Here is a 20,365-nt window from a genome sequence, read left to right as displayed (position 1 = left end):
CCCGTCCCCAGGCCTGACCGCTCTTGCTGAGCAGAAATGTCTCCTCATTGCCAACCGGAGCCTCCCCTGGCACAACTTGAGGCCATTCCCTCTGCTCCTATCACTGGTTACCTGTGAGAAGAGGCCGACCCCCAGCTCCCCCCCCTTCCTCTCAGGCAGTTGCAGAGAGCAATAAGCTCTGCCCTGAGCCTCCTCTTCTCCAGCCCCAACCCCCCCAGTTCCCTCAGCCGCTCCTCCCAGGCCTTGTGTCCCAGGCCCTTCCCCAGCTTCGCAGCCCTTCTCTGGACACGCTCCAGGGCCTCGATGTCCTTCTGGCAGTGAGGGGCCCAAAGCTGACCCCAGCACTCGAGGGGCGGCCTCAGCAGAGAAGAGCACAGGGGGACGATCACCTCCCTGGCCCTGCTGGCTGCACTACCCCTGATACTCATATCCCTGAGTCCTGATACTCATTATTCCTGGTCCTCGTATTCCCGAGGACCACTGGAATGCTCTGAGTGGTGCCAGCTGTGGGTTACAGAGGCAGAACCTTCCTAGGAGGGTGGTGAGGACCTGCAGGGGGTGCCACTGGAGAAGGAAATCCTTGATGTGATCTGAACTGCAATGGGGGAACATCACAGCCCATTTGTGTGTAGTCAAGGACAGGGTTTGGGCATCTGTAGGCTTTGATCAGGGTGATTTCCCCTCTGTCCAGCACTTCTGAGGACAAATCTGGGCACTGGGCCTAATTTGGGCTCCCCTGGACCAGACAGAGGGTGACAGATGGGAATGAGCCCAGCAGGGCCACCAGGCTGGTTGGGTGTGTAGAAAGGTCCAGGAGCTGGGAACACACTGGGAGAGAAGAAGGCAAAAGGGGACTTCACCACTACCTGCAGCTGCCTGCTGGGATGGTGCAGAGGAGACACCTTGGAGGTGACCAGTGTTGGGACAAGAAACACGGGAAATTATAATTAGCTATCCCAAACTGCCCCAAAACGTGGCCCTGAGCTGGCTGGTCTGGCTGGCCCTGCTTTGCGAAAGGAATTGGACCAGAGACACCAGAGATCCTCTCTTCCCTGTATTATTCTTTGTCTCTTTGAAGAAATTGATTCATGTAGTTGTGTATCCCAAGCCCAACAGGAAACTAGAGCTGCAAATCTGTACCTGTTTGCATGGGCTTGTGTCTCCGTGCACGTCCTTATCTGCTGTCCCCATGTGCTTCTTCTCCACACACGTTGGGCTGTGTGGGTGAGGAAGGCACTCAAACTTACTTCTGATGCAAAGCCATGACTCAGGAATGAAGTTTTCTGGGGTATTCCCATCCCATCCCTTGTTAATGAGCTCTTGGTACTGCAGTTTTCCCAAACACCTGGCCTGGTGCCTGGTGGCCTGGTGCAGATAGGTGCTCCTAATTTACTGCCACACAGAGGTGTCCAGCTTAACTGAGGTATGTTATTATGGATTGTAGCTGCACTGGGGCTCCTCCCTAAGCTCTGCAAAGAGATAGACGTCTGCAACAGCACAGATGAAGTCTGAATCACTCACTGAAGGTTTACCCAGTGACTACAGAGAGAGCCTGGAGTGGCCACAGTCCTAACCAAGGAAGTCCCATCTCTTTTGGGGGTGGTGAATCCAGGCCTGGTGATCTTGTGCATTGACAGCTAAATGAGACGGTGAGGTTCTCCTCGTTGGCCCCAAGGCTCACCAGCAGCCCACTGCAGTAGAAATTTGTCCTGTGGGACAGAGAAGCCCAGAAAACCTTTCAGCTGACCCAATAGCAAATGCTTATATTTAGTTCTCCACACTCCACCATGAAGACCAGGTCTCCATGGCCTGAAATGGGAATGAAGATGTCCAATGCTCCTGGAGACTTCACTGTGGACATCTCAGTGCAGTCATTTGCATCCAAACTTCATTCCTACCAACTGTGCCACCAAACATAGCAGCTGAAAAGAAGCACCTCGCCATTAAGCTGTCTCCTGCAAACAGATCTGACTTCCTCTGATTGCAGATCACTTCCCAGTTTGGTGTCTCATCCTTCCCAGATGCTGCTGACAGGAAAAGGGAAGGCAACAGTCCCCGAGAACCTATGGCCTGAACAGGGACTGGGAACATTGGACAGTTGGCTCTCAGACTGGCAACGGGATCCGACTTACCCTCCAAAAATAACCTGAGCTTGAGGATAGCTCCTTCCATGGTGAGGCTGCAGTTCCCCACCCAACAAGAAAACCTTTCCACAGGCAAAGAGGCATTTTCTGTGCCTGGGAACTCAATGAAATTTGCTGTATCTTGACTTTTTTCACCCTACATACCACTACAGCAAAAATCAGCACTGGACAACCCCCCTTAATGAATCACATGTCCAACTACTGCTCTTAACGAGATCTACCTCTCTGTCTGCTTTACTTGGTATCTGTTGTCTCACTGGTAATCTGTCATTTTACCGCTTTGGGAATAATCTCTTATTCTATTGCTTGATGATGTAATTTACTGATTTTACGAGCAAGATATTGCTCTCCCTGTTTTTTATAAATGATCTGCTGGATTTCCAGACATTCAGCAGCCCTCCTAAAGCTGTGGTTTCCAGCAGGCTGCTGGCCATCAAGTGGCCTGATATACATCTGCTGTCACCCTGATATATCCAGGAAGAGCCAGGACGATGCATAAAGGTCTAAGTACTGCTTATATGAAGATCCTGGCCAAGTCAAGACACTATTTGAGGAAGTTCTGGCCGGCCCATCATGGACTGGGAGTTGAAGAAAGGGGAATGAAGTGTTTCCCATGGTCTCCTGGGAGCATGCTCCCTGCTTGATCCCTGTCCTCCAACATTTGGGTCTCTGAAACCTTGTGATGAGGAGCAGAGACCTCGAGAAGCAGCCAGCCCAGAGAGCAGCCTGGCTGACTGCAGGCATGCGGAGGCCAACCAAAGACTACATCAGGGGTGCAGGTCTGATTAATATCAGAGTCCAAGTCCTGAAGGACAGGGAACATACACTCGTGCAGCTCTGAGTAAATCATACTTAATTTTTCATCAGTAGACAAGGAGGCTTTGGGGAGGGGAACTGGGAAACACAGAGGTTAAGTGACTTACCCCAAGCGGCAGAGCTGCACAGGATGGAGATTTCCAAACTCGCAGACCAGTCGCTTGGCCACTGGGCCTCAATTTAATTAGCAAGTGTGTTTGTATTTAAGAATGACAGCGCATTACGTTTCCTTGTAATTCATGGACCCCACCCCACTGTGTGCAGATCAAAGAGAAGGCTCCTGCTCACAGCCTCACCACTAGAAATGGTTTCTTTTCATGCCTTAAATTTGAGAACATCAACAGTATCTAAAACATTCAGCAAATGATTTCTTTTCTACTTTGAAGCTCGGTTTCCCTTCAAATTATTTCTTCCTTCTTTGGTGCAGATTTCCGCACTCTGAAAGCTCCATGCAGAGCTTTATCTGACAGAAATAAATCAGATCTCAATCTTTCAGCCCCATTTCTCATTTTGCAGATCTGTGTTTTGCGAGTAGACCGTTTTCATGTGCAAACAGCAGCCTGCTTGTGCACAGTGGCAAAATAAAAGTCACTGCTGAAACCACCGGCTACCAAATCCCCGCCTAAGCTTGGTGTGATTAAACACGGGTTATAAAAACAACATGAAAGTGCCTGGCACCCTGTGTAATACATCTATGGGTTCTGCTGTTACAGTGCCAGATCTGAAGGCAATTGCTGCCTGAGCTTGCTTTGAGCATCGTTCCCTCTCTCCTTACTGGGGAATGCAGCTGGGTTGTCACTCCTGACCTTGCTCAAATTCAATAAGGGGACACCACGAAGAAAATCAGGTCCATGATGAAAAGTAATTCTCACCAAGCTCCTGTAGTATTTGGGCAACACTTACACAAGAGAGGAGACGGAATCAGCCGGCAGATGAGCAATTTATGCCATGAGCATTGAACCTGATGGTTCCCTTTGAGCATTGCTCTCTTCAGCTTTCCCTTCTCTGAGGAATCTAAGGATCTGCTGCAGCTAAGCCCTTTTCCAGTAGGTAAATTGGAGGAGACCACACTGTTTTAGGGCTCCTCAGCCATATGCACTTGATGGTGTTATTGCACTGATCCTTACAGACGTAGCCATCAGGGACAAAACCAGTTCTTCACTGTTGGCTGGAGTTTTGCAGAGAGGTTGCTTTTGCTGTGTCCTTTCTGACCCCCATTTTTGCAGCCCTGACTCGTGTTCCCAAAAGAGGGGGGTCTGGGCATGCAAACCCCCAGGTGCTGGGGCAGAGACAGCTGGTTTAGGTCTCGCTGCCTGATCAGAGCAGCAGGGAGGCAGAGGATGGACATCAAGTCCTTGTTCTTGAGATCTCCATCCCTGCCACCTCTTGATGCTCATTTGAGTGGGTGGCAGCCTTTGTGTGGCACTAGCACATCTAGGATGGGGACAAAACCCACCAGACACCCCAAAAGTCAGCATTACCCCGAGATTTGCTCAGTTATCTGAAGGCATGACCCCATCCTGACATCGACTGGGAGGTTGCAGACCCGTGGTGATGGATTTGGTCAGGAGGCAAGCGGCAGCATGCGGCGAGCCCACGGGACAGCCCCATGCACACCCTCCTGCACCATGCTGAGCGTGAGCCCGCTCCGCTCTCCCTAATTACAGGGCATGATTTCACCTCCCATTACCTCACACCACCGGGTAAGGACACGGACGTGGGCAGTATGACACACCGCCACTTCACACCCTTGCTCCCCACACACTGACTTGCTCCTCTGTCCTTACCCTTTCTGTGTTTGTATTGCAGAATGGGAACAGGCTAAACACCGCCAGCATCCGTGCACATGCGTGTGTGCACACAGATGTAGTTTTCCAGGGAATGATCCTACAAGGCTTGTTGCACAACCTCCAACAAAGGCAAGATCGGAGATTTCCAGCCTGACGCAAACCATCCCGGATGTGTCACGGAGGAAGGAAAGACCGATGCGTTTCAAAACGCAAGTGCACCGATGCTTCAGGGAAAAGCAAATTAATGCCTCAGATAAGGAGCATGGCATTAGGGGTTGTTTTTTTCGCTGAAGAGGCGCCTGTATCCTGATGTGAGTCCCAGATATTCACACAAAGAATTACAAGGAGAAAAAAAAAAAAAAAAAAAAAATGATGCTAATCCTGTGTATCAGCAGTGTCTAACCTGCCAAGCATAAATATTCATGCCATCACTTTGCAGTTACCTGGTAACCACAACAAAGCACGCATAGAAAATGTAATTACAGGGGCTCCGTAAACTCATCTTAAATTATCACCTATAGCCAGGCACCTATTATCAGATATTAGATTCTCCCTCAGATCAGAATCTCACGTTCCTCGTGTCTAATTTGGAATAACTATCTCCTTGTTGGCAAGCGACGAAATCTAAATGGAGTCACGTAAATCCTACTTCACAGCTCAATTAAGGAAATGTGATTACGGATCTGGAAGCAGATGCAGATATTACTGGGGAAGGGATGATGGCAGAAGCCTACAGGAAGCAGTTGATGCTTTCCAGGGGTCATTTGTAGGGGAACCCGTAGGAACAGAGTTCCTATTGTTATACACTTCAGAGTTTGTGGGGCGGAGAGGGGGCGAGAGACCGGATTCCCATTTTTAAGTGCTTTGGAGGTTTTCAGAGGGAGTCAGGTTCCATTGTTACATTTAAATACTCTCTGAGCTCGCTGGAAACAATATACATTTTCACCGACGTTCCCTCTGCGCCCTGCCCTAGCATGATGAGGTTCACACTCCCTGGTTGTCCAGCTGTCCTGGATCTTTCCACCACCACGCTCAGGGAGTTGGACGAGATGCAGGGGAGATGTCACGTTGTGCCCTCCTCCCAGCAGAAGCCAGAAGGGAGAGATGTCCCAGAGCATTCTGCGTGCAACCAGGGGGTGACTGCACCTCTCCTGGTGGCACATACCCGTGTCACTTCGAGGAGGACCATCCATCAGACACCGCATGAAGTGTCGGGGCGAGGGGTCTGTGTGCCCGGCATGGCTGATGGCACAGTGGAGGAACTCACACACAACCCAGAGGGCTCTCACACACAACCCAGACTTTTCCAGAGGGCTCTTTGGTCCTGGAAATGATCATCTGGGTGAGCCTGGGGACAAGGATGTCCTTCTCCAAACCCCAGAAATCAGGTGTTAAAGTCACCGACAGCACCTGTAAGGGGGAGGCTGGGAGCAGGGGCTCCATGGCTGGCAGATGCAAGAATGCATCCTGCTGCGTGCACCCAGGAGCTCTCGTAATTATTCCTTTGTGAGAGACACAATATGGCAGAAGCTAGCACAAAATAAATACGGAAATGTAGGGATGCATTTACAGCCGCTCTTAGCCAAGCGAGAGTGAAATCAGGGACAGAACCCAATCCCCTGTTCCCTATAGGAAGAAAAGTATTGCAGACACGGTGGCTCTGGTCTGCTGGGTGATGGCTTTGCCCTGCAGCTTGCCCATGGTCAAGGTCATGCTTTCATGCCCTAGGCTTTGCTGCTTCCTTCCAAATTGCTTGCTCCTAAAGGGAGAAGGCAGATAGAAAACAGAATCCCTACAACACACTGGTGGATTTAAGGTGGAAATTAGGATTAAGAACTTGCTGTTGTACTCTAGGATGATCTTTGATTTTGGTAGCTCCCACACCCTGAAATCGGAACATGCAAGAACACATGAAAACCACCAGAAAAAAAAAAAAAAATCCAAACAACAACAAAAAGAGGTTAAGGAGTTCAAGGAACCACCCCATTTCGTTTGAAATCCAGCCTTTTAAAAGCCCTTAATGTTTTCTTGTGTGAAAACATTGCCTGCTCCATGAAAAATGGTAAAAAAAAAAAAAAAAAAAAAGGCAAAGCTTTCCATTCTGTGAAGGTGCAGACACGCGGCCCCTGGACATTGTCTGCGTGGGCCTGCTCAGTTTTAACCTGGGATTGTGCTGAAGTCAGGACTTTGAAAGAAGTTTTAATTTCAGGGAGAGCTATAGTTCCTTTGGTGGGGAAAATAAAAGTTTTGACGCAAACTTTATGATTACTCTCCTTACGATGCTGGGACCAAAATTATAAATGCAATTTGTGTATCGGAAATCCCTTTGAAATTTCAATTAAATTTGATATATGTGCTTTCAGCATCCTTTCCTAAGAGAGTCCGTTTCTGGGCCAAATTATTCCACCTCTGTTCACACGCAGTAAGTGGAGACTCTCTTACTGCACACTTCAGAGTCTGATCCTTTTCTTTCAAACTACTGCAGGCTTCCCTGAGAAAAAATAAAATAAAATAAAATAAAATAAAATAAAATAAAATAAAATAAAATAAAATAAAATAAAATAAGAAGAAGACAAAACGTATCCTAACAGCAGTAGCTCTTTTTCCATTGCTTTCCATCTAGTACGTGATCTGTGATCATACCTCCAGGTCATTATGCTTGTAATGTTTATTGGAAAAATCAATCTTTAACTTTAAGACTTTACACAGGAAATATTAAAGTAAATTAGGACCCTATACATCCATTTTCAAATTTCCTTTCAGCCCCGCAGTACCTACTTCTTTCATGAAAAGAAATCACAAATATATATATATGTATTTTTTTTTTCAAGCCGTTCCACTTTTGCATAACTGACAAAATTTCCTGGAAGTGCAATTTGCCCGGCTACCTTAGTTATTATCTCCAGCCCCATATTAGCAGCTAAGCGGTTGTTGACATTCCCTTTCAATATTGCTACTAAAGCTCCACGAAGCTTATGCAGAATTTATATACGAATGTCAACTCGTTTTTGAAATATGTAATAGGAAAAGAACAGCCAATGCCTTTCTGGCCACCTACATTTCAGAAGGTATTGGCTGGTATTAAAGTAGTGTATACATATATATTTTAAGAAACCACACATTTTCTGGGCCAGAATCCAAGGGCACATAAAGTAGTTTAGTCAGTTATGACTGGATGAAGAGCTAGATGGAAAACAGAACATTCTCAGAGGGTTTGGGTGCACATGAATTTCTTTCCAAAATTAATGTGAGTGGGGGTCATTAATTTTACCTTTATTTTGGTGGATGAAATGTCGCTCCTCTGGATAGTCTCAGGGCACGACGTGGAGCCACATCTAGCGAAGGCAGGACTCCGGCGATGCCTTCCAGCGCTGGGGGTTGAACACACCCCGTTATTGATGGCACTGAGGGGCTGAGAGAGAAATAACGGGGCAAAATAAATAAATGAATGAATGAATGAATAAATAAATAAATAGATAGATAGATAGATAGATAGATAGATAGATAGATAGATAGATAAATTAATTAATAAGACAAAACCAAACCAAAACAAAACCAAAACAATAAAATAAAATAAAATAAAATAAAATAAAGTAAAATAAAACAAAATAAATATTGGGGTGACAGGCAGCCTCATGGGAAGAGATGAACGCCACGAGCAAGTCGCCGGCTCTCACCTCCACCAGCCACAATAAATCTCATTCTCCCAAGGCTGTCCTTGATCCCATGCTGCCTCAGATGCAAAAGGGGGAAGTTGACTTAGGAAAAGCCTCTTTCCAGTCTTTATTCTGTTTGGATTTGCTATGAAACCTTGCTGTTGAACTCTGCCTGTCCAACCAGGCTGTGCCAAGCAGTTCCCTAAGGCACAGAAAGGAGAAAAGTCAAAGGACCGATTCTCTGGGCTCCTGCATTTTCTGCAGGTCCAATCCTGCTCTGTTCAAGTCCATGCAACCTTTGCCACTCACAGCTGTATTAGAAGGAAGGGGAAATTTAAACAGCATTGATTTCCCCCCCTTCGTTTCTGCACTTTTAAAGTGGGAATAAGGGCACTTGGCGGACGGGGCTGTCTCCAGATGGAAGGTGCTAATGAAGAGCGAGATATTCTTTTTCTTTACCATTTCTATTTGCCCTCTTTAGTATCATTAGACCTGACATACCCTTGGGGTTTCTCACGGAGCTGGCTCATCTTCTCCATCCCCAGAAAATGCCGTGTCTCGAACACAGCTAAAAGCTGTTCAAGGCTGTGTCTTTAACGATGCCAATGGGAAAATTGCATAACATCAAAATAAAGTTTAAAAGTAATCAGATATCTCTTTTTTTAAAAAAAAAAAAAAAAAAAAAAAAAAAAAGGAGACATTTCTCTTGCGTTGTGGGACCACATCCATCAGCTGTAGACCCAGCTCCTTTTCATAACAGAACACACAAGACACCATAATAAACACTCAAAACCAAAAACACATGCTACCATGAAATGAGCCCAAATACTGAAACACACAAGGCCCAGATTCAGCGATGCCTCTCGATGCCAACTAACGTGGCTCAGACGCCCACAGGGGACCCCCGTGACTCACAAAACTCCATGGATGTGGGGTCTGATGCCCTGGGGGGGTGCGTAGCAGGAGACCCCTGCTCACAACCTGTCTCCAGGACACCCCAGACCAGGGATGGGCTCCTGGGAGGTGCAGCCACCAAGGCTCACGGTTTTTGCAAGGATGAGAAATTTGCTCCCCGGGAGCTCTTTGCGCAGCCAGCATCAGATGTTAATTTTTAGTCATGGGATCTCTCTCTCGGATTGACTCTATCGTTTATTTCCAAACCCCTGGGCTATTGTAGGCTGGACTGCGTTTGTTTTAAACTCCTCTGCCTGGGACTTATTGTTCTGTGCTGCTGGTTCACAGCTCTGTAAGTCATTACCCACCCCATCCCTTCCCCCAGAAGGAGCCATTGGGTCTTTTTTTTCTTCTTCTCCTCCTTTTTTAACACAGAAAATTGGTTTTGTGGCTGCAAAAGAGAAAAGCCCTGGAATCCCTTACTCTAGTCTCAGAAAAAAAAAAAAAAACAAGAAGAGGGCGATTATGTTACAATGCAGCGCACCAGAAAGCTTTACTAATGACCTGCCTGCAACCAAATGGCCAAACCTTTAAGCAGGGCCAGAATTTGTGGCGTGACACGAGCCCGGTCCAGGATGCTCGGATACAGCTCAGAATTTCCCCAGCACGCCAGGCTACTCGGAGCGAAACTGTAGGTACAGGCAATTACGGAGGCAGCTGACAGCTGCAGAGAAGCCTGATCCAAACTTTCCCAGGGCTCCGGGATGTCTGGATCAGAAGTCCGCAGGTGGAGGCGGCGTGCCTTTTGTCTCGTCCTTTTTCTGCAGGTGTGGGGCATTCGTGCGCTCTGTTGCACAAACGCACCCGGGGTCACAAGCTCGCAGGCACTGAGCTCCCGGGAGCAGAGCCCAGATCCTGGGATGGCAACCGGAAATCACTGGTGGGGAAGAGAAAATGCTTTGAAAAATGAAATTGAGAGAAAATGAATCGAGAGAAAATGCATCAAGGAGTAGGTTTTACATGGAGAGTGACCACAGGCTGTGTTGGACCCTGTTGAAAGAGGAGGAGAAAGAAGGAAAAAAGACCAGGGGTGTTTTCCTGTGGGGCAGATCCTACTTAACATTTTTTTTCCCCTCACGCATGGGCAGCCATATCCTTGCTCCTATTGAGAACATTGTGAGAAGGGCTGCCAGCTAACTATGCCCTTCGACAATCAGGGGCAGATCTGACCATCAGGCGAACTAAAACCAACCCTCAGGGAAGGCACTCCCATCCTTTCACCCTATCATCCATGTATTAAGCTCCCTACAGTACATTTTTAACCATTCCACTTCTCTTCAGGGGAAAGAGAAGGATTTAGGAGGCCAGGAGGCTTTCTTTCTGATGGGACAATATTTGGGTGGTTCTGGGATGCATCTAACCCTAGCCCCCCTTGGCTTCATGTCTCAAATTCCTTTTCTCCATACTGAGTTGCAAAGGCTCAGGGATGATATCTCCGTCAAAGGCTGGAGGGTTTTAATGTCACGTCTTCCAGGGAAACTTCTCATGATCTCACCCACTTGCTGACATCCTTTCCAGCTGTGTTCACAACTCCATATGGAGAAGATGCAGCAGAGGCAGTGAATGCTATGCCACATCTCTTAGACCTGTCTTGTAGAGAATGGCAGATCCTGGGCATCGGGGAAAAAGGGAGATCCAGCCCAAATTACCTGGAGATGGGGTCTGCAGGGAACTAGGTGCAGACACTGGATTGTCTTGGCATCCAAATGTTTCTGAGGAGGAAAATCACTTTCTGCCATTTCTATCAAAACAGAGCATGAGAAAAGCATAATCCAGCTTTCTCAACTGGATACTGGGAGAAGAGTGATGGGTCTTGGCTCTTCAGCTCAAGCCAAAGCCAACAGGCTCTATTGGACCTCCGTGAGGCATGAGAAGAGCCTTGCCAGGGTGAGTCATGCTAAATGAGGTGGGTGCTCGCCATCTGCCCCAGCACAAAATCAAACTGCCTGGCTCCTGGCGGCTGCACAGGGGGGAATCAAAGCACCCGTGGCTAACACAGCTCATCCCCAGCATGATTTTGGAAGGGGGGCACGGGGAGAAGCTGGCCAGGAAAGGCGAAGGGAGAGGCAATGATGCTCACCACCCCAGCTGTTTCCAGACCAGGTGTGTGTTCATCACTCAGACTCCCAGCTCTTTAATCCCAGCCAAAAATAAAAAAAAATAAAGAAATCTCTAAAAGCTTCAGGGTCTCAGTAGATCAGTCACGGGATGAGGAAGAACAAATATAAAAGGGGTTTTATAGCTGGTAGGTGGGAGGGGAGAAAGGAAGAGGCAAAGCTGTGAAATAGGAGCAATATCCCACTAAAAGCGGTGTTTGAAATGAGCTGGAGATTTATGTGTTTCAGGGGCTGCCGCCTCAGTGGGGTGGACAGCCCTGCTTATTGATCTGGGCTCGAGAGCAAACAAAACGAAAGCCTGACTTACAGTTTGCTTGCAGTCCTAAGAGCAGAAACCCAGCAGGCGATGATATATCTGGGACTTCTCGGGGTGTTCCCCAATTGCTCCATCAAGGCCCTAAATGCAAGCCCTAGGTCCCGAGGGACGCAGAAATCCCAGCTTTCTTCAGCTTTGTGCAAGACAAATCGTGGTGTGCGCTGCAGAGCAGACGGACTGAGAGACCTGCGGTGTGAATATTTGGGGAGCTGCACTTCCAGCCCTGCAGGCACATCCCTGCCAGGTCCTGCTGACCTCGTTTGAGTGAGGAAGGTGGGGGATGAAGGAGGTGAAGGAACAAGGCAGCCCCCCAGTCCAGAAGGTATGGGGAATTTGGGGATAAAACCACCAGAAACAGCCTCTTGTTGCTCTACTTTGCCCTGTTCTTCTAGAAGGAGCAGACTGGACATCTCTTCTAGGCATCTCAATCTCTTCCATCTCTCCAGATGCTTGTTTCAGAGCTCAGAGCATGCACTTGTACACTGATTACAAAGCCCTGCAGGACCAAACTACTTTTACTGAGCTGAGGCAAAGGGTAAGCACTTGATACGTTTGCCTACTTCTCCCCATGCAAGAAGCAAAGCCAAATAAATTTCCTCCCTCTGGAGAGGAACAAACCTGAACAGGAACAAATTATGCTCTTATCTGAGTTCCTTCTACCATGTGGGACAGCTCAGGACTCAGTGCCCCAGAAGTCCACACCTTGTGCTACTGCTGAGCTGGTGAGGGAGGAGGTTTCTTGACATCACACCCAGGACATATTTCATTGGTGTCTATTGGAATTGGTAAATTATATCTTCACATTACTGTTAGCAAATCCACTTTGCTGAATGACAAGCTAAGGGACATGCAAAGAGAATTCCCTTTATTTAGCCTTGGGACTTTATTCTCAGTGTGCTTTCTCTATTGCCCAGAGCAGCCAATCCGGATGTTCCAGTGATCTTGCAAGGATGCAGAAAATTGTCTTGTGGCCACGGAGGCAATCACCTAATAATAAAGAGTAAGCGTTTGCAAGCTTCAGCTCTCAGTGAGAGAAGGACCAACAAGGAGCTTACGTTGCCAAAAAGGCTTGCAAGTGTTTTGCCTTCTCCCAGGCAGTGGTGTAAGCTGCACGCCAAAATATTTTGGGGACGGGAGCTCTGTGAATGGTCACAGCTGGCAGATGGTTGTTCCAGCAGGTGATGGGGTTGTAGGTCCACTGGCTGCTCCACCAGCTCCCAAGGGGCTGCATCCGGACTGTAAAAGAGGAGAAGTCCCAGGAGTGTGGGAACGCACTGGTATTTTTTCAGGCTAGTGATTTTCCTTCTGTGTATCCAAAGCTCTGCCTCCTTCCCTACACTGATAACAGTTAAAATGATGTGGTGTTTCTAGGTGGAAGGAGCTGTAAACATCGCTGGTGCAAAGGAAAAATGAGTCACAGTCATTGGAGGTTAACATGAAAGCAGCAAACTCTCATTTTTATTTTTTATTAAAAAAAAAAAAAAAAAGTTAAAATGCTGAGGATAAAGTTTGTCTAGCCTGGGGGCTGAAAGAAATACTGTTTGTGGAACAAAAAGAGAATCACATCATGGGACACAATGGGGGGGTTGAATTCAGCGTTGTGCTGGGGTCCTGTTGGAAATCCTCCTTGGGCAGACCTCAAAAAGCAGAGGCATCCAAAATACTGACCCCCTTTTGAAAATGTTGGGATGGACACTGAGGAGAGAAAAAGAAGCCTGGATTTCAAAGCTGAAATCCACTTGGAAGCCTACGTTTTGGTCCATTACCTGAGAAAGGTGAGGAGGTGGGTCCCCGTTCCCAAAGGGCTCTTAGGGCTCTGACTTTGCTTGTGCCTCATATTTGGAGGGGAGAGGAGGTGACAGGTTGGGGATGGTCCTGCTTAGATCTCCCTGTGGCACCTACATGTCCCGAACACCAGCAGTGTTCACCACCCCTTTTTCTCCTGACCTTTTTTTGCTCTGGGTTTTTGAGCTCACTGATGGAAGCAGGAGGGGGCTCAGAGAGGAAAATTTCCAGCTTGGGTTTGCAGCAACCCGTTTTCTTCCCCGCACCTTCCCCGCATGGCAGAGGGCAGGGATATAATACTTCAATTCAGGTGTCTGTGGTGGGATGAAAACGAGCCAGCACCGTGCCTCCCAGGAGACATCCCAGGCATGGGAGCCTTGCAGCAGCTGGCAGCAGTTGCAGCCGCATGCAAGGCAGGATGGCTCCCCATCTTCCTCCCAAATTTCATTTTCTCCTAGCTCTCCCGATGATACGGCTTGAAGCACAGAAATGCTCTGTGAGGAATGTGTTTCGTGATGAAGACGAATACCTCGGAGCCCGACAGCATAAACACTGAGAGCCTGTTTGGCTTCTTCCAGTGCCAGCTGCCTGGATGGACACGGAGAGCTCCTTCCCCACCCGTGGAGTCTCTTTGGTTCCCTCTGATGAGTTGGAGCTGTTCTGACCCGAAGCAGATGGAGTCAGTTACTTACACCACGGTCCCCTAGGTGCACTCTTGACCCACTGCTCACTGGTCTCGATAGACATTTGCACTGGTGCCGGCTGATGGTTTCGGCATGACACAGAGAACATTAGTGGAGCAGAGCCAGGCAGAGAGGCCCGTGGAGGACGAGCAGCCGCAGGGATGCAGTGCTGGGAGAAGCCCTGAGGCCCCATACCAGGCGTCTGTGCCCTGCGTTCAGGTGGCAAGAAGGGCAGCAAAAACCCTTTGCAAGCCCCTTCTTGGGGGGTGCCACTGCTGATGGGACATCACTCAGGGCTAGGCATTGAGAGCGTGAGTGGGGGGAGAAGGTCTCTGAGATGTGTCAGCCCAGGACACTGTGGGGAACCATTTCAGGGTTAAAAGATATCTCGGTACGTCTGATTTCTGCTTGTTTCTCTGAGGAGCAAGGCAGAAGGACAAGCTGTACTCATTTCTGCTCCAGCTCCCTCGACCAGAGCTCTGTTGGCTACGTGGGCTTGGGGGACCTGCCTTCCCCTCTGCCCTTACCTCTCCTGCCCTGCAACACTCAGCCAAAGTCTGGGGTCCTCCGAAACATGCCCAGAGCTCAGAGAGGTGTCACAAAACTTAAAACGGCTACCGTCCCCTGCAGCCGTGTAGCCCAGAGCAAATATTATCGTACCTGCGAGACAGCTGAGCACAGCCCGCAGCTGCTGTCCTGGCTGCTGCAAGACGAGGGGCGAAGGAATTTCGGAGATAGCATGTGGGGAAAGGTGCTAAAGAGCTGCAAGGACTTCACCACTTGGTGCGTACGATTCCTTGATAGGAGGCCAGCAGACACTTATTTGCTCCCACTCAGTTTTAACCCTTCTTCCCCCCGCTTTTTCTTTTTTTTTTTTTTTTCCTCCCACTTAAAGAAAGCTTCAAGCTCCGAAGGAGCAAAGAAAGATTAAGTAGAAGGAATTACATTTTCCTGGCTGCTATCAAACCTTCTTTTCCAACTTTTCTCCTTTTTCTTTCTCTTCACACTGACAAACCTTTGACGTTTTATGAGCTGAACTGTATTTCATTGCACGAGGCACTGGCAGACAATCTGAGAGCCCTTTATTCTGAGGTGCTTTTCAGCTTCCAGGCTATGATCTACACCTCAGGCAGGAGCCAGGCTGCAGCCATGGGCCTGGCTGACATTTTACAGGGAAAAGGGGAGTGAGGCACCAGCTTATGGAAGTGTTTGAAGGCTGGAGTGTTGCATATTAAGATAAGCCAAGTTTGAACTCCGCGCAGCACGCTGGCTTGGCTGAGATGCTCACCTGGGGTAAATTTTACAAAGCTGACAGCACCAGGCAGGCTGACACAGCTTCGCCAGTGAGTTTCACCAGCTGCAAGTGGGCCCAAGAGCAGCAGGAGACCAGCAGAAGGCTCTGCAGAGAGAAGTCAGCCCATGGAACAGCTCGTAGGGTGCTGTGGTGGGTGCAAGACCTGACTGTGGAGGAGTCTTTGGGAAAGAGATCCACTGGAGATCACAGAGTAGGCACAGTGTGGTCAAGAAATCCCTGAGGCTGAAAACAGAGGTTGAGGGAGTGCTCAGGGCAAGTATCAAGTATGTTCATCCTGTTTGTGAGCCCACTGGAGACATTGGGCTTTATGGTCCCTTGCCATAAATGAGGACGTCTGCCCTGCCTCATCCTCAGTTGAATGATGAAGCTGTTTTACCATGAGCAGCCAAGGTGAACAGAGAGCTTCCCACAGCTCAGTTACATGCATTTGGCTTTGAAATGTGTCCGTGGTGCAGCAGCATCTCGGTGTCCTAGTGAAGGCCAGCGATGCTCTTGTCCTACAAGGATGAGCCGCATCTCTCTTCTACCCAAGAGTTAAGAGGAGAAACAGAGACCAGCAACCTACTGAGAAGGCAAGTGGCAGAACCAGTAATTGAATCCAGCTCCCTTGGACTGCTTCGCTCATTCCCTGCAGGCAGTGAATTGCTTAGAGTGAATCAGGCAGAGAGCCTGGTTCAGTGGAAAGTCACTGGTTGGCCTCAGTGGGATTTGATTCACGTATAAGGGAGGAATAAAGCCTATGGGCTGCCTCATTTTGGGGGCCTGAGTGGGCTCCCTGTCCTTTTGTGGGATCTGCAGGTGGGGCAGCCTACAGCCTACAGGGGAAGATTTGAGCTCAAGCCTCACTCAAAAGATGAGTGAGATGGAGCTTTTGGGAATGACAGCGACCTGAGAAATTCTTATCCAGGAAGGAACAGATGCTAGTGGGTATCAGCTGGAGAGTGAATCAGACAAGCATCTGAACAAAATCCCTTTTCTATTTTTACCTTAGATGAAACTTAGGATGGGAGAGGCAATATTTGTCAACAGAGAAGCTTCAACTTCTTTGAAATTCAGGGTCATTGGCTGTTTCTGTTAAGGAGGTGCTGGGACATGCACTCTAATGCCAGGTTGTGAAGCCAAGCTCATAACTCAAATACATAATTCACCAGCTACTATGGGCACCTGGTGAGATAAAGAAATCTGGGTAAAAGCAGGCCAGAAGCTAAAGAACAAAATTTCTGCTGATGGGAAAGAAGCTGCTGGTGGAGTTTCCCTGGGCATGCACATTGCAGTTCAGCTGTGGGATATTTTTTAGTGGTTTTAACAGCAATGGTGCATCTGATGGGAAGGAGAGCAGCAAAGCCAATGTGATGATGCTGCATTCAGCAGCTGAGCACAGCACAAACACAGCACAGCCTGTTACCGTGGGGTTTAGATCATCTCAGCATCTGCGGAAAGGCTGAGGACAGTCAGAAAATGAGCTGGAGAGCAAAAGACCAGAAAGGGAAATATCTGCTAAGGGAAAGGTGTGGCTGCCTGGGCTGCCTGGGAAAGAGATCTCATGAGTTATTGCAGGAAAGTACCTAAAGCGCTGGCCATGCTGTGCAGGTGCAGTGTTAAAAAGAGAAGGTTGCAGGGCTGGCCTGCTCCTATAAATCACAGAGGGAGGGGCAGGGGATTAGATCTGGGACTGCACTGTGGAGGGGCAGGGGATTAGATCTGGGACTGCACTGTGCAAAACTGGAGTGAAATCTTTCTGTCCATGACTGGCCAACATATAGATAAAGTAGAGCAATATGCAAGTTCAGTGTTTGAAAGCATGTGGCAGGAGAGAGAAAATGTATTTTGTTTTGTTTTGTTTTGTTTTGTTTTCTAATCGAGTCTCCCAGAGGTAGGCCAGACTCTGTACCATTCTTTTGAAGCTTTGTAGAGGGGATTGAAGATATTAATGATCACCTTTAAAATACTTGGAGAGTCCGTGATGGAAGGGACTACCTCAACAGCTGCAGGAGTTATTCTGGTTGGATGCTGAGGTCTGAGTTTTGCCCAGATCCTTGCCATAGCCACAAGCCCTTTGTATCTGTACATGCTTGCACTCATGTGCAAGGGTGTGCACACATGCAGACGCACAGCTAACCAAACAAGCAGCCCATCATGCACCCCTGGAAGCAAGGAGCAATTTAAGAAGACCAGCTATGAACATCAGACCTGCTATGATCATCCAACCTGTGGCACTGGTTTAGACCACAGTCTCTGTTGCCTGCAGGCCTATTTCTTCAAATAGTCAACAGAGAACATCCAGAGCAGCAGCTGGAAACAAGAAAATATTGGAAGACCCACCCCACTGTGCAGTCTTGCAAATGGTTATTGGGTTTGCCAGTCTATTGTGTTTAAAATCTACTGCTCTTACCCACCAGGAACTGGATTCTTCAGCCCAGCTCCCATCATCTCCAAATAACTGCTGCAACAGGTTCCCCATTGCTTTTTCATTGGTACAAAGGTAGGACAATATGAGGGCAAAATACAACCAGATCTGAGTAGCTGCTTTGCAGCTGTGACAATGATGAATCACAGCCTTAAAGGCCTTAATGTGGACATGTCCATTTTCTATCAATTCCATTTTATGTCAGTGCAATTTGCAGCATCTCTAGAAAACCCCATTCCCCTATCAGGAAACCCTATCTCAAGGATACCCCAAAACCTAATATGTAAAATGTGTATTTCTGCAAAAAAACTGGGTGACATCTTTCATAGAAGGCAGTAAAATTGTCCAAGATGACTATGAGAATTGAAGCACAAAATGCTAGTTCCCAAACTCAGGTTTACAAGATCATAATACCTGGACCATGGAATGTCATTGAAGAATCCCTTCAGTCCAGAACTTGGTGGTTCATGGTACCTGATAGCCCAGAAGAAATGCTGAGGCCCAAATATCCAAGAAGTGTGAGAACCACCATGGTGAAGAGCTGCAGCTCTCAGGCCTCACTGTGCCCTGGACCAACATGGTAGATGAAGCAGCAGGCTTCTCAGAATGGAATCTGTGCTGGTCCTGCCAGATTTGGCAGCACAGTGATGAAGGAGTCGTGGGTATGGCCTAGAGGATGACCCAGTAGCAAAGAGAAAAGGGGTGAATGGAAATAAATGTTCACAGAGGGAGAAGAAGGCAGCAGCTGTGAAGGTCCTTTGCAGAAGGCTGGGAATCATTGCAATAGATGGTATGAAAATGATTGTCATGCTGCAATACGATTCTTTGGAAGAAAAAAAGGGTAAAAATTCAGCTTTTCACTGTTCTCCACAGCAGAAGAAAAAACATTTCAGTCATTAAGTTGAGTTTTGCAGGTGAATCTTCCTCTCTAGGCCATCAGGCCACGTGGTCCATGAATGCTGGCCTATAAACAATGCCCAAAGCTCTGTTTATAACCTTATTTGCAGACCCCCTACCAGCTGTGCTGCCTATTCTGGCAAGGAAAACATTCTGTTAGTGATTACTTGGATGTCTCCCTCCGATTTCCCTAAGTTTTTCTCTTGTTTCTCTGAAATGGTGGTGAGGTCTGCTGGTAGAACCACCCCAAGCAGAGCAGGCATCGTGCACCCACGGACACAGCTCTGCGTGAAAACTGGTGGGGACACAAGGCCTGGAGATAAAGAAGGGTGGCAGCCCAAATCTTTGCAGCACCATGGGCTTCACAGAAGGGCAAGGAGCTGTGAAGGGTCTCTTTGCCTCCCACACACAGGGTGAAGTGGGCTGCCACGGGTTGAGGGACCTCTGGCTGGCTGAAGCTGGGCCTCTCCCCTTGTCTCCCACACAACATCTCTTCCTTTTCATCCCCTTCTGTTTCCCTTTTGACTGCACTCTTTGTCTGCTCGCCTTACTCATGATATCGAGCCCTCTTTCATGCAACACTCTCCCACACAACGCTCATTAAGCTTCTTCCTGATCTATCAAAGCTCTCCCAGATGGTAAGAAACCTTGCTAGGCCAAGGAGCTCCAGCTAAACGTCACTGTTCGCTCGACAGTTCCTGGCTGTATTGTCTTGCTGTGTGAAGCTCTTGCTTCTTCCTAAGCTGCTCTGTTCTCTCTGCTGTTGTAATGTATCACAAGCACACATTTATGAAGCCAGTCCCTGATTTGCTACGTGATTTTGGCTGGGTTCATCAACCCAGGCTATAGGGATGTTGGGCCATAGGCCAATGAATTCAGAAATGACAGCTGAGTTGATGTGCCTCACTTTTGGGCATATGGTGCCTGATTTTCAAAGGTGTTGGAGACAGCTGACAGGAACTCCCAATGCCTCACATTATTAGATTATGCATCTTTTCTGATTGCATGCTTCAGTACATATTTGACATTGTTTTCTTTGTATTGTTTAGATAGTAGAAGGGGCATTAACTTTGGTGGCAGATTTCTGCGTGACTCAGGATTCATTTGGTAGGTGACTTCAGCCAAGAGGAAAACAATAAAACAAATTTGTCCAGACCCAAAAGGACCAAGAGAGATGGAAGGGTGTCCATCTCCCCAGAGCTAGGTGTTTGAACCATCTTTGGGTCATGCCCTAGTCAGTGAAAACAGATACTTCAGAAAACATTCATCTCATCCTAAACACAGCATGTAAGGTAGGACAGATGCTTCTCCTATTTCTTTGCCTAATGAATCTGTCCTGATATTGCTCGTTTGAACCCATATCAGTCTCCCACATTGATTTACTGCAGCAAATGTTCACACTGGTCCATGGAGGGTGGAAGGTGTGAACTTACGGCCAACTTACTTGTTGGGAAAGTCAGTACTTTGGCATCAGACAACTTAAAA

Source organism: Oxyura jamaicensis, chromosome 1 (genome assembly GCF_011077185.1).
Source record: "Oxyura jamaicensis isolate SHBP4307 breed ruddy duck chromosome 1, BPBGC_Ojam_1.0, whole genome shotgun sequence".
NCBI classification, from domain to species: domain Eukaryota; kingdom Metazoa; phylum Chordata; class Aves; order Anseriformes; family Anatidae; genus Oxyura; species Oxyura jamaicensis.
The sequence above is the reverse complement of the archived record's forward strand: the minus strand, read 5'-3'. Positions refer to the sequence as shown.